General features: G+C 40.9%; 1 long non-coding RNA gene across 1 annotated transcript; it reads right to left on the bottom strand.

Annotated features, from left to right (window-relative positions):
* Window positions 1–5,028: 5,028 nt before the first annotated feature.
* On the bottom strand, window positions 5,029–9,059 carry LOC130987506 (uncharacterized). The gene is made up of 3 exons (XR_009089779.1): window positions 8,581–9,059; window positions 6,773–6,848; window positions 5,029–6,173 (listed from the first exon to the last, which is right to left on the bottom strand). It is a non-coding gene; the product is annotated as an uncharacterized LOC130987506 (long non-coding RNA).
* Window positions 9,060–15,464: the final 6,405 nt, after the last annotated feature.

Raw genomic sequence — 15,464 nt, 5'->3', positions numbered from 1 at the left:
TCTTTGTGCTTTGCACAATTCTTTCTCTCAAATCAGGTTTAGTTGTCAGCGCAACTACTTAACCCGATACTGAATCTGGGGAATAAACAATCTCTAAACTGAGTGAGGCGAACTCACGAATCAGCTCATTCTGTTGGGTAATGAAATACCCTAGCTTAGCCTTCGTCTTTCGACTCAGGGCGTCAGCTACTACATTTGCTTTTCCTGGATGGTAACTGATGGTGCAATCGTAATCCTTTACTAATTCGAGCCATCTTCGTTGTCTCATGTTTAAATCATTTTTGCTCGAAAAAGTACTTTAAACTCTTATGATCTGTAAAGATCTTACACTTAACTCCATAGAGGTAGTGTCTCCAAATCTTCAGCGCGTGCACAACGGCTGCTAGTTCTAAATCATGAATTGGGTAGTTCAGCTCATGGGGCTTCAATTGACGAGACGTATATGCTATCACTTTCTGATTTTGCATCAACACGCAACCCATTCCTAGTTTCGAGGCATTAGTGTACACCTCAAATTCTTCATTCTCTCCTGGTATTGCTAACACTGGTGCAGTAGTCAGCCTAGTCTTGAGTTACTTAAAACTTTGTTCGCACGCTTCAGACCAAACGTATTTAGTCCCTTTTCTCAAAAGTTGAGTCATTGGCCTAGCCAATTTCGAGAATCCTTCGATAAATCTTCTGTAGTAACCTGCTACACCGATAAAACTTCTAATCTCATTGACATTTGATGGTGCCTTCTATTCCTTGACTGTTTCGACCTTGGCGGGGTCTACTTTGATTCCTTCAGTCGACACTATGTGACCGAGAAACATAACTTCCTTTAACCAAAATTCACACTTGTTGAATTTGGTAAACCATTTCTCATTGCGCAGGGTTTTGAGTACGATGCGTAAGTGCTCTTCATGTTGTTCTTCGGTCTTAGAGTATACGAGGATGTCGTCATTAAACACTAAGACAAAACTATCGAGATACTGATGGAAAACTCTGTTCATTAGGTCCATGAAAACTGCTGGGGCATTCGTTAAATCTAAGGGCAACACTGTGAACTCGTAAAGTCCATAACGCGTTCGAAACGCTGTCTTTGGAATGTCTTCTCTTTTCATCCTCAGTTGGTGGTAATCAGATCTTAGGTCAATCTTGGAAAACACACCGGCTCTTCTCAACTGATTTAACAGGTCGTCTATCCTCGGAAGAGGATATCTATTCTTATGAGCTTGCTTCAACTTCTTATAATCAATACACATCCTTAGTGTATCATCTTTTCTTTGACATCTTTAATTAGTGCTCCCCATAGTGACATACTATGTTGCATGAAACTAGGTCTGGTGAAAATTTGGTAATTCATTGGGAAAAATATCTTTGTACTCTCAAATCTGTTGAACTTCCTTAATTGTTTCCTTCGTCGTAAGTCACCTTCTCAGATTGACTAGGGAATTCTAACATCAAACTTTTCTCATCGTCTTCGTAACTTTCACTTCGAGGATTAATGGCACTCCTTCTGCCATGTAAACTCATTTTCCCATTTCCAAATGGTTATTTAATGGGGGTTTCTAAGTTTCCATTGTGGTGGCGTTCCAACTTTATTCTTGTTGTAGCTTCCGGCACTTTAGCCAAAGCATTCACTCTCTTAGCTTGAGCCTACTAGCCTTGGGGTTGGTTATATCTTAAGTTTAGTTCCAGTGTTTTCCTTCTATTTCAGGGTTTCCTCTATTTCTTTCATTCCATTTCATTTTCTTTACCTCCCTCTTGAGGTGGTGTACATATCTTGTTTGTGCGTGAACTTTCTCCTTCTCCAATTGTTGTAGTGACTCGGTGGTGAGAGTCTCGTTAATTGCTTGTTCCTTCGTAATGTCTCCCTGGTTCACTAAGAAAATTGAATATCTCATGCCGCGATTCATTTACGAACTCCTTTACGCATTTCTCATTATTGTCCACCATGTGGACCACATATTGACAGTTGGTTGAAAACTAATGACAAACTGAGTAATTCTAATCGCTACTATACTTATCGTGATAAAAATATTCTATTGTGACAACTATATAGTGCGAGTCTATATATATTGTAGTGATGCTCTACCTCGAGATCAAAAATCTTAATTGACAATCACCGAGATCTTAGTCATGTGGCCAGACCCAACAAAACGAATCACTCAGTCAAATGGGAGCTTCGCCCCCAATCATGTCAACTTCTTATTCATGTAAGTCTCTGATCAAACTTCTAACTTAAAACTTACTAGTAAGTACTTCATCATAAGTCACTGATACCATGAAAGTCCATTCTATGCCGTTCTAGCAAAGCTATCACGACTGACATCATAATCATAAGCAACATAAGTTCTTATGTGAAAAACTTAATATCACCGCTATTGAAATAGCTCAAATGAATCCTTAGTCTTAAGACAGTGCCTCTATGTTGTAACATCTCTATGTTAAACATTTTTATCTTACCAGTCTTTACTCAAACGGTTAAATCGATCAAACGGTGCTATCACGATTAACATTCTCAAAGCATTATTGGATGGTACTCAAACGGTTTGTAAGAGGACCCATCATTCTAATCGTATAGGCAGCTAGCCTAAAACGACAGCATAAAGCTTTCTCTTTCATTCATACATACATACATACTTCTGTTTCTTTTGAAACCTTAACATATATGGACATTTAAAGTCCCTTTCATGAAAACTTTGCTTGTGCCGAAAAGATTCAAAGAATCTAACTCGACCATACATCTGGTATTCGTGAAAGGCTCGATAGTCCTAAACACGACTTTAACTCATCTTATCGTTAAGGGCTCAGATTACTGTTGTCCCATCTCCTCTTTCCTTTGAAATTCTGATTATGATTTTGATCATGTGGAGGTGCTGGCGCAGGTACAGTTGCAGGTCTTTCTCCTGGCATGGCTGCCTCAATGTCTAACGCTCGGCTGAGCGACTCAGTGTAGGACAATCCTCCGTGGCCTGCCAAAGCCATCCTAATCTCGTGCCTCAGACCGGCACAAAACTTTTTAGCCATCTTCTCATCTGTGTCAACTTGTTCCGGCGCATATCTAGACATATCGCAGAACATCCTGTCGTATTAAATTACCGACATCTTTCCTTGTTTCAGAATTATAAAATTCAGCCTCCTTTTTCTTGCGGTAGCTCTTGGGTATATACTTGTCATATATACCGGCTTTGAATTGTTCCAAAGTCAGGTTTCCTATCTGCTCTGCTGTCATCGTTTTCATCCTTGCTTCCCACCAGAAATCAGCTGACCCAGTCAACTGAAAAGAACACACAAGTTAGGCGCTCTTGGTCAGTGCAGCGAAAAAGCTGAAAATGCACTAAATCTTTCGCACACATGTCTCAGCTTGGCTGGATCTCTTGTCCCACTGAAGACAAGTGGACTTTGTTATAGGAATAGTTCATCTATTCTATGTTCTGGTTGTATGGGTGGTGAGGCCATGTTTTGTTCTAGCCCTGGTACTGGCCTCTTCCATCATCTCAAAGAATTCTTTCCCCTTCTCTTGGACGCCTTTGCTTTGTTGGCATTTCGATGAGTCGACATATAGTCAACAATGTAATACACATATGCGTATCATCGATTCTGTAAATTGTTTTCTTGATTCTCAAATCTCGCTCATACTCTTCCTCATGAAAGTATAAAAATAACATAGCGGAAGTGACTTGCCGCAAAAGACTGATAGGGTTGCTACATAGACATGGGAAATTAGTATCAATGAAGACTATTTTATCAACAATTGAATATAGATCTGATGATCAATCCAAGCATTATATATGATGAACTGGCTATCTAGCAAGGTTATCATGAACGAGCTCAGTCCGAAATGCCCTATGAACCAACGTTTCCCTACTAATACTAGTCAAAGTAACTATGCCAACATTGAGGCATACAAAAGCATCGAAATGATCATCATTTTCGAAATACACAACTAACGTCCTACTAAATGCATAAGAGATTGTCTGCATGCATTACGTGCTTGACCTTTGAGTTGAAGCATATGTGTTTGACTGATTAATCTGATGAGTACCTGTTTGTCCTCGGTTTACAGAAAATCTACCAACAGCTAGTAGATCGCAATGATTCAAATCACAAATGACAATTAGGCAAAGTGTTCCAATAATTTGCCAAACAATTGAAAATGAATAACCATAGGGTAGAAATGAATTGACTGAAAGGTCGAAGCGAAATGACCTAATAGTCTGAACCCGTTTGGCTTTTCATATGAAGGTTTAAAATATATAGGTTTAAAGACCCATATGTGACGACTACTGAGATTTTGGCCATGTGGACTGGCCAGGTCCGACACAACTACTTCTCAGTCACTCGGAAATACTTTTCCGAACTTGGCAACTCTTGTTCCTTGGCTGCAAAAGGTATATTTGGTCTAAAATCACCACTTTCTTCTTAATATCTTGAACATGTCCTTGAAAATATTCTAGAGCTTCTCAAACTTGGAGTCTGCCTCCTAGTTTAGTGCAATCCTTAAACATCTTCTATAGGCGAAATAAGGTAGGCTCGACCTTACTCAACAATGTTCCTCTATATGATCTTAATGTAGTACTTCTAGTACTTAGTGTTCCTTTACATAGCGCTTGAAATGCAACCATATAATTTGAAGCACTCTTCCGTGTTATTGCAAAAGACCTTCTGAATCATCACGCGTTCAATAAGGAAATAGCTTTTGCTCATCTGAGCACCTTTATAGGATATGTGTCTCCATGTGTAATGTTAAGTCATGGAATGACCTTAGTCAATGCTCTCATTGCGGCTACCAGACTAAATGCATAATCCAAGACGTTCTAACTGAGGCGATGTCCTCGATAGGTTAAGGTATATATACTTATCTTGAGTATATCCTTAGGGTCTCATTAGAATCTTAATTCATTTGTTTCAGCATTGATCTACTGTCGGCGCTTCTAGCTATTATTAAACTCTAAACCATCTTCGAGAACTTCTCTCGTCTTACACACTTGCGTAAACTTTTATGATCAATCATAATGGTTGGTAACTGTTAGTACCCATATCACATCTCGTCTTTCCAATTCGTAGTAGGTGATCGTAATCAATAGGGATTCTCAGTCATGTCCTTATCTATTGCGATAGGTACTGTAAGTAGAATGGTTCCGAATATCTGAAACTATAAGCTGATAGCTTTAATCGTAATATTATAACATCATATACAAAGCATTTTGACCCCTCGTAAGTCTAACTCTGAAGTTCATACATGAATCATGAAGGTTATCCTCAAGCCATAGCTAGTGATAATCGAGGCTAGAAGTGAGTCTCAACTTGTTAGGGATTAGCTAACTGATTACATAAGTCACACTCATCGCTATAAGCAATATCATACTTAAACTATCATTGAATAAGGCAATAGTCGATTAGGTGTTCCGTCTCGCGTGAACAACCTGAATGAAGAACAATGCCTGCGTCAGTGATTCGTGCGTGGCACTCCGCTTGCACTACTTTCATTGGATTCTCTTCCTCTTTCTTAGCTCTTCACCATGGCTATAGTGAAATATAACTGAGTTTCTAGCTTCTATTGTTCTTCTCGTAACAGTGATCATGCATTCTTAACGCATCTAAGTTCATTGAGATATCTAATCAATCAATAAAGCATAAAACTTGAATGTAAGCATCAGTACATTCTTATAAAACGTGAACTTCTCAATGGTTTAAAATCATTACCACCTTCTTTCTTGCTGAGCATGATGATGTGATGAAGTGATGAGCTTTGGTTGACTGACTCGTATATACTAGTGATCATACTAGAAAAATGGGCTAACTCTAGGGTTCAGAGCAAATGAACTGCTCTGATACCACTCTGTCACGACCGGCCCTAATTAAGGATAATTAAGCCGGGGAAACCGTGACTAATGGAGGGAGATTAGAAGCGGGGTAGAAAGGGTATAATCAAACAAGGAAGGATCACATTTCATCATTTAACAAAAGAAATATTTATAATATAACAGATGTTTAGTCGTATAAACTCAAATAACTAGTAAGTTCAGATATCTCTGACTCAGCCAAAATAACATAAAACTTCTGAGTACGCAGCGGAATAAGGTTCTGATTACATGTATGAAGACATGTAACCCTAGAGTTCATTAATACATAATAAGGTAGAAGAATCTCGCTCGTCACTTCATCACCATCGGTAGCTGCTCAACCTGCACATTTAGAAATATATGCAGGGCTTGAGTACAAAAGTACTCAGTGGGCACGTATGCCTAAGTATAAAAATACATGCTTCAAAACTGTAAATTGTCATGCCATAATAAACAGTACAGCAAGGGAGTTTTTCGCTAAAAGGTCCAAGCTTACTAAATTCATTTGTGATTCTTAAAGTTCGACTGCAGTCTAAGTTCTCTTGTAATCTATCATATCTGGAACTTTGTGCCGGAGAGGTGGCCACCTCTCACGGTCACTTGACCGGCCAACCCGCTAGATGACTCACGGTCACTGGTGTACACTAGCCCTGGCAGGATAGCTATCAACTGCTCAGGACCCGAATTCGATTACATAACTGGCAAAGCCACATCAGATAGATATCATACTAAAATTTAAACATTTATGGCAAGACAACAATTGAAATAATTTTCAGTTCAATGATTTGTAACGAAATAACTTGTTCAAAGGTAGCATTAAACTCGTTTGATAGATATATAAAACTGAAATTAACAGTTAAATCATCTCATGCATTCATTCGTATAAGAGGCCTACGACACGCAGGGGATCTCTATATACGTATAGTAAAAGTAATGCCCACCTGAATAGGCAAAGCCTGTCGTTTAACCTTATCTCTGAATCGGAATAGCAGTGCTAATCCTTCTGATGCTCAAAGCCTACAAGAAATCTATTCTCAATAGGTCTCCTTGAATCTAATCTTAAGTCACGGTGAGTTGCTTAATATTCTATGATTCACTTAGCCGGGTTTTCAAAATTTAATGAATAAATAATTGAAAACATTTCTCTTGAGTTAAGAACACCAACAATATTCTTACTCATATTTCTTTAATAATTGGAATTATAATTAAAACCAATTAAATACTTTTATTGCAAGTAAAAATGCAATTTCATGTCATGCTTAACATATAATAAGTAATTTACTTAAAATATGCACATAATAATAATTTAATATTATTATGAAAACTAGTCTTTGAAATAAATTAATTAAACTAATTAATAGTTCAATTAATTAAAATAGGAAACCATTTAAATAGATGAAATAGGGCCCATGCTTAAATAAATAATAGCCCATATAAATTTAAAAGATGAGGCCCAACTCAATAAAATAGGAATGGCCCAAACTGAATAAAATAAATCGAGCCCAGCTAAATAAAATTAAAATCGGCCCAGGCTTTTAAAAATCGCAGCCCAAATCTATTTAAAAATCGGCCCATCACTCATAAAAATCGGCCCAAATACTCGGCCCAAATCATTGAAATAAATCGGCCCAAATGAGAGCCCATCACCCAAACCCAACTTTCAAGCCCAACAACCAAAACCTACATCTATTCTTCCTCAAACTCACGCCGCTCCATCACTCTTCTTCACGAAAAACACACGCACACACTCACACAAAAGCTGAACCTCTCTCTCTCTCTCACGGTTCACGCCAACCCGCCGCCGCAGCCTTCCTCCGGCGAAGAGCCGGCGACTGGACCTCTCCCTCTCCCTCGTTTTCCCTCTACCTGCACAACCCGACAGCCGCAGCATCTGGAACCAACCACCGTCTCTGTCTCCCTCTCGGATTCAGGCTCGCCGAGCCCTTGCTCAACTCTGGCCGACGGCAGCAGCTTCATGCCGCCACCATCGCCGCCGAAGCTTGCCGGAGCAACAGCGGCAGCCGCTGACGACGCTCGGCTCTCCCATCTCTCATCTCCCTCATCGCACCAACACCCACAGACGCCATCCCTCATACTCTCTCTATTCTCCGGCGACGCAACAACAAAAGCTGCCGCCGACCGGTGACTTCGACTCTCTCTGAATCGACGAGAAGCAGGAGCATCAAGCCACCGCCGCCGTCGCCAATCCTCCCTCTTCCGTCCTCCCTTGATTCTCAACCCCAGCTCTCTCAACTCCCCCTGTTCTAGGTTCGGCAGCCGCGGTCAGTGGCTCCACGCCACCACCGTCAGCACACCTCTCTTCCATCGCCCTCTCTGCCTTTCTCTCTTCGGCTGGTAACAGCCGCCCTCCGTGGTGCTCGCCGGAGGAGCAGCAGCGACAAGCCGCGCCACCCTCGGCGTCGCAGCCACCACGCCACCGTCGACAGCAGCAGCAGATGAGGCGGGCTTCCACCGGCGCCCTTCCCATTCGCTCAAGACCGAAGATTTAAAACAGGGCTTCAAGACTAGATCCTTTCTTTTCATTTTATTAAAGAAAAACATGTTTCATATGTAGTATATAAACACAGATGGTATGCACATGTATATGAATGCTTTGTTCAAAAGTCTTCATTCAATTTATAAGTGAGAGTAAGTGACGTGCATACACAAAAACATGAATTGTTGTCTGCTGTACATTAGAGGTTTGAGTACTGGAGGAAATCACTGAAACTGAATTTGGGGTGCTAACCGTGAATGGAGGTAAAATGGGCAGAGTGATTTGTAGATGAAGTCTTTAGAGCTTTCAGCTGAGTTTGTGGAGTCCGTGTGGTATAGCTGAACTTCTGTGGGTGTAGCTCCGCACTTAGTTCCTTGGTATGTAGGAGAAATGGTGAGTGGAAGGGAATGGGGGGCAAGGTATCGTGTGAGTGGGGAGAGTGGAAAGGGTGAGTGGAAGTGAAAAGTGTGAGTGGGTGGGAGTGAAAAGTGTGAGTGGGGAGAGTGGAAAGTGTGAGTGAAAGTGAAATAAAAATATAATAAAAAGTCTTCCGGTTTGTACTATGAAAACTGTAATAATCGTTCAGTGTTCGTTTAAACAAATAGCTCGTGTAGATGCTAAATGTTAAATTAAATAAATATGAAATGCATATTAATTCAATAACTAAATTTACAAATGTTTTTGTACATCATTTTTGTTGGAATTAAAAAAAATAAATTCATTTTCTTTATATCCGGCGTGAATCATCTTACTTCTAAGTTCGAAAATAAATTCTAAATTTAGCTCGAGGAAACGGGGTATTACAGTTCTGCTTTTAAAAAAAAAGGGAGAGAACCGATAATTAAGAGAGAGAGAGAGTGTTCCTTTCTTTAATAAAGATAGAGAGAGAGAGGAGAATTGTCGGTAGTGAGAGAACCGAGAGTGAAGACTTATGGGGAGAATTTTTGGACTCTTTTATTGGGCCTAATTCATTTTATTTGTTGGGTCGGAGATTAATTCATTGGGCCATCTTTTTATTTCTAACTGGGCCGAATTTATTTAATGTTCTTGGGCTGGAATTTATTTAATTCTATTGGGCCTGTTTCAGATTTGTTTAGTTCAGCCCAGCTGTTAATTCGTCATTTGGGCCGATTAAAGTGTCTATTGGACTACGATTAATTCTTTCCAGTCCACATTAATTATTACTTGGACTCCTATTATTTATTAATAATGGGTCTCGAATTTATATTATTTGGGCTCCTACGATTTAATTGATTAAGTCCAATGAAATTTATTTATTTAACCCAATAAGAATTATTATTTTAGGCTTCTTTATTAATCCTAATTATTTTAATTAGTGATTAATATTAAAATTTACTAATTATTTTAAGGGTGATGATGGGCTCACTTATTGGGCTTCATGATTTTATTATCTTGGGCCTCAATATGTTTGGGCCTTATTCAAAGAAAAACATGATAGACTTAATTTATCTAATTAATTTGGGCTTATATCTATTTAAATTATTTGAGCTCTTAATTATTAATTTAAATTGAGCTTGATTAATTTAATTATATATTGACCTTTAAATTAATTATTTAAATGGAGTTCTTTATTTCAAGTATTTATAAATGGATTATAAAATGAAATATTTTGAGTTAAACTCTCATTTAAATTAATTCTTTTCAAATGACTTATTAATATGGATTATTTGAAAATGATTAAATGATTTTTAAATAAGAAAGCATGATCTATGATGATATAATTTATCTATGTAATATTATAGGATTTGTTTTTAAATGACGGAATATTTGACTTGATGACATAAATAGAACGAGTTATGATTAATGCGCATGTTGATGTTCGAATAAATAGTTTCGAACCTAAATGATAGTTATGTGATAATGTTTTGAGTTTAAGGTTTTGACGAGATAAGATTAATAATCCGACCTCATAAGACGAGCTTTAATTCCTTAAATAGGATTAGCATCTCATAATTTAATTAAAGGAATATGAGTCATGCATAATCATTTTACGCATCCTCATTTATTGAGATTTTTCGAGAATTAGAATCTTATTTTATTTTCTCGGATTAAAGGTCAAGCACCAGAGTTAGAGCTAAACCGTGAGTCTGCTATTCAGGTGGGCTTTCTATGTATAAACTAAAATTATATATTAGAATTGCTAAGACTTTATGCTTATGAATTTAAATGATATTGTCAATGCCTAAATGCTTTATGTTTTATTATTAATTGCCTATCTGATGTTAATCGAATTCGGATTCTGGATGGGACCGCAAATCCCTTCGGAATTAGTGTACACCCTTGTGATCGTGAGTCATCTAGCGGGTTGGCCGATCATAGTGTCCGTAGAGGGAGGCCTCCCTCTCGGCACGAGTTACTGATATGGTGATTAATGATATAAAATACCTGCGCGGGTTATTGATGAAAGAAATGATATTATGTTTGGTAAATACGAGTCTTTAAAGGAAAACCCTCGTATCTTACTACTATTGAAAGGCTTGACAATAAAATATTATGCATATATGTAAATTTCGGCAAGTGTCCACTAAGTACTTTTGTACTTAGCCCTGCATGTATTTTTAAATGTGCAGGTTGAGCTGTGATCGAGGATGTAGTGTGCAAGCGGAGCTTTTGTCAATTTAGGACGAGAACCTCAGAGTGGAGTATATGTCTTCATACATATACTCAAGTTATTGTTATTCCGCTGCGAACACTGATTATGTTAAGATATTATGTCATTTGTCAAACAATATGTATTATTTAATAATGTACTAAAACTATTGAGTACCCCGTTTTGGGATAATATTATGTACGGTCCCCTTGTGGCCTTCGTTGATATCTAGATATTTCGATTGATTTCCTTATACAAGTCGAGTCATCAAGAAACCGAATATGCCCCTTTCTTACTCCCGCTCCTAAATCCCCTCCCTTAGTCGCGGTTTCCCCGAATTTGCTATCCTTAGCAAGTGCGGTCGTGACAGAATGGTATCAGAGCAATTCTTTTGCTCTGAGTACTACTCATTCCTTCTAAGTTGAGTCTAGATTAAGTAAGTAAATATACTTTGAACTAGTTGACAAAAGCTTGGCACTACATCTCGTCACGCTCAACGGAGGTTATGGTAAGTACTTTCAAGTTTTAATTAAGTTAATTTCTTGAAATGTATGAAGCATGAATAAGTATGACTATGGTATGAATCACAAGAACTTAGAACTGTTAAGTTATATATGCTCACTCTCACGACGGAACATAGAAGAGAACTTAGGGAGATGCCTTAACTTTTTCTTCATGTTACGATGACATCGACAATGATGGTCGAAATAGAGAAAGAAGAATCACACGAAGGGTCGCATGATGAAACCACGAGCATGAAGATTGAGCAGCGTAACGAACGCCAATAGTACGTTGATGGCATGGGCATAGCTTAAATATTCGAGTGTTTTTCTACGATGAGATCTCGAATTTGGCTTGGCCTTTTGAATATATTTTGTTGAAACTTTTATTGCTCGTTGCTAGATCTAAGAGTATATCATCATCGCATAACAAGCCCTAAGATCGGTAGATCATGACACTAGAGCTTTATGATGATTGTCGAATCCTTAATCTATGATTAAGTATTAGGGAGGTCCTTAATACAAGTTATGATTTTGTGCTTGAGAACTAGATTTAGATCACCTCTATGACATGTGCTTGAATACTAGATTTAGACGATGTTGTGATATCTAGATTTCACGAGTTATGATTTTCGAACCGATTCCTGATTGCCAAGTATAGATGTTTGGAACCATATCGTTTTAGTTACTTGTCACGTTTTACTTTGAGTTGATGATAGAACTTCTTTCGTTAGATGGCGAGGACTGTTTTCACCCGACGACGACCACTGCCCCCATGGGCTAGTCCAGAGGAGGTCGAGCGGTCCTACCGCACCTATGCTCCATGTCACGGGGATAACCTCGGACAGTTCCTCGCAGGTTTTCACAGACACTGGGTCGAGGCGAGTGCACATGGAGTATCAGGGTATGACGGTATCCAGAGGTTGATCTTACTGTTACCTTTCGAGTGGCAGGGATGGGCTAGGCAGATCTCTGCCCACTACATCTTTCGCCGGGAGGATTATCACGACCTCGTGGGAGACTTCCCTAGCTTTATTGCGGAGCTTCAGATCTGTTTCACTTTGTGGGGCCGCGCCCCTCTAGGGCCCTACATCCTTCCGGGAGACTACGTACAAGTGGGGACGCCTTTGCCAGCGGAGACACCCGCTACTGCCCCTGAGTCTCCGATGGCCTTGCCACGAGATTCTCCACCACGTGCCTCAGTTCTAGGGCGCCGTGGTAGGCACGATGACGAGACAGGCCCTTCTCGTCCACGGGCTCGTAGGGATTTCCCATCGCCTCCTGACTCAGCGATCCGAGCTACTACTACTCCTTCACCACCACTGATACCTACGATAGACGCAAGGTTTGAGGCTGCCATGGCAGATGTCGACAGGGTCATGGCCAACATGAGGGAGTTTCTAGATAGGGGCAAATACCCTATGCAGGAGGATGACGATACAGCACAGTATGGTACGATGAGGATTACTCGTCCTGAACCCGTGCCAACTCCAGCTCCGATCAAGCCACGTACCACGGCCAGGATCAGCACCAGAGACGATCCGATCCGTGAGATTGTGGACGATATCTTCCGCTCAGCCCAGATCATGCGGGAGACAGACGAGGGCCAGGGAGAGACTCCGTTGCCCAGCTGGGAGCCGGGCGAGGATGAGGAGGAGGACCCCGAGGAGGATGAGGAGGAGGACCCCGAGGAGGATCCAGAAGAGGACCCCCTGGCGTCACCAAGGAACAGTCGTACCGCGACTCAGAGTTCATAGATTTGATAGTTTTAGCTTGTGGATGTACTCCGGAAACGATGATTCGTTCCAATGACTATGTTTTTATCTATGTTGTTTCTAGCTAGCATTAGTACGGAAATGTTGGTCTCTAGGACGTTCCGTGAATAAAAACCCTTTTGTGATTGCTTAACTAGTAAGCCGGTACATCATAGGGAGTACTAGATAGACTTTACTTACATTTTGGGTTGACGATGTAAAAGCCCTCGATGAGACAATTTTCCATGAGATATAAATGACCCTAGCATGGGTTTTCTACGACGATCTCGTGTATGTTTTATGTTTCTCTACGGGTTTTATTCTTCACGAGTCAGTTAAGAATGTAGTAACTTTGAATAATGTGACTTGTGCATGCAACGGTTCCTGTTATATTTTAGTTTTGGAGTTATGATAAGTTAAATTTGACAAACAGTTCTTTATTAATTACCTTAGAGACTCCTGTATAGAATGCGTTAAAATGGGTGTTTGTATTGTACAGAATGCCGCCTAAACGAGGTCGCCCCGCTAGGAGAAACGTTAACAATGATGGAAATCGTGATGAAATACCTGAGGGACGGCGAAACGACAGGGAACCTACCCCACCCCCTCCACCCCCTGCTAGAAGGACTGAAGAACTGTTTCTTCGACAGAATCCGCCCACATTCACTGGGACAGGCGACCCAGCCGAGGCCGAAGCTTGGATACGCGCCTTGGAGCGTATCTTCACCTTCCTACACTGCACAGAAGAAGAGCGACTCTCGTGTATGTCTTTCCAACTAGCCGGATCGGCTGACTTTTGGTGGGAAGCCCGCCGAAAGACTCTGACTCCCGAACAATGGGCAGCATACACTTGGGAAGACTTTAAGACGGGATTATATGATAAGTATATTCCCAAAAGCTACAGAAAGAAGAAGGAGGCTGAGTTCTATAGCCTGAAACAAGGGAAGAAGACGGTGACAGAGTATGACAGAGAGTTCTGCGATCTATCGCGTTATGCTCCACAACAGGTGGATACTGATGAGAAAATGGCGGAGAAATTTTGTGCCGGTCTGAGGCACGAGATTCGGATGACTCTAGCTAGTCATGGTGGACTCTCATACACTGAGTCTTTGAACAGGGCACTGGACATCGAAGCTGCGATGCCAGTAGAAAGGTTGGCTCCATCACAGACCTCAGCGCCAGCCAACCCACCTGCACGTCCTCAGAACTTTAAAGGGAAGCGCAACTGGAACGACCATAGAGGAAATGAAAACCAGACTAACAAGAGGCCATGGCAAGGAAATGCGCCGTTGGGACAATATCAGCAACAAGGACAAGGGAAGCAACAGGGTCCTGCCCCGGCTGGAGGCAGCCAAAGACAAAATGAAGTTCCCCTTTGTCCAAAATGCCACAAACCACATCGTGGTGTCTGTAAGGCTGGAACTGACAGTTGCTACACGTGTGGCCAGAAGGGCCACTACTCCTCACAATGCCCCAACAAACAGCAGGGCGCGGCAATCAGGGCCACTTATGCCCAGCCCCTGCAAGCAGTTCAAGGGCAACACCAGCCCCGCCAACAACAGCCATACCAGCAGCAATACCAATACCAGCCCCGCCAACAACAGCCATACCAGCAGCAATACCAACACAAGCACCAACAGCGCCAACAGCAACAGAGGCGGCAGCAACCATTGCCGCAGCAGGCGAGAGCCTTTGCTCTCACCCAAAACCAGCCCGAGAAAAACCAGGGAAACCTGGCAGGTATGGGCAAGCTTAAAGGTTTTTCCATAATGATCCTGTTCGATACTGGTGCCTCGCATTCTTTTATATCTGCCCCTTGCGTAGATACCGTAGGAATCGAATCAGAACGAGCTAAGTGTGCCTTAAGAATCACTACACCCTCAGGAGGAAGATCTACCACCACACATGTTTGCTCGAACGTAGAATTTGAAATAGGAGAACTTAAGATGGTAGCGAACAATCTTAATATTCTGCTCATGTGGGACGTAGATATGATCTTAGGAATGGACTGGCTAGCTGAGAATCACGCCACCATCCTTTGTAGTGAACGAAAAATTTCTCTTCGACCACCTGGAAAGGAACCGACGGAATTTCACGGCATAGGTATGAAGAAAAGAGTACCAGTGATATCCGCATTACAAGCCAGAAAAGAGATGATGAAGGAAGGAAGCACAGCTTATCTCGTCTACCTAAACGGGGAAGCTAGTGAAGACAAGAAAGTGGAAGATGTGGCAATAGTACGAGACTTTCCAGAAGTTTTTCCTGAAATAT

This window comes from Salvia miltiorrhiza, chromosome 6 (assembly GCF_028751815.1).
Source record: "Salvia miltiorrhiza cultivar Shanhuang (shh) chromosome 6, IMPLAD_Smil_shh, whole genome shotgun sequence".
Classification (NCBI taxonomy): domain Eukaryota; kingdom Viridiplantae; phylum Streptophyta; class Magnoliopsida; order Lamiales; family Lamiaceae; genus Salvia; species Salvia miltiorrhiza.
Note: the sequence above shows the minus strand (reverse complement) of the source record. Positions and strands in the feature narration are given on the sequence as shown.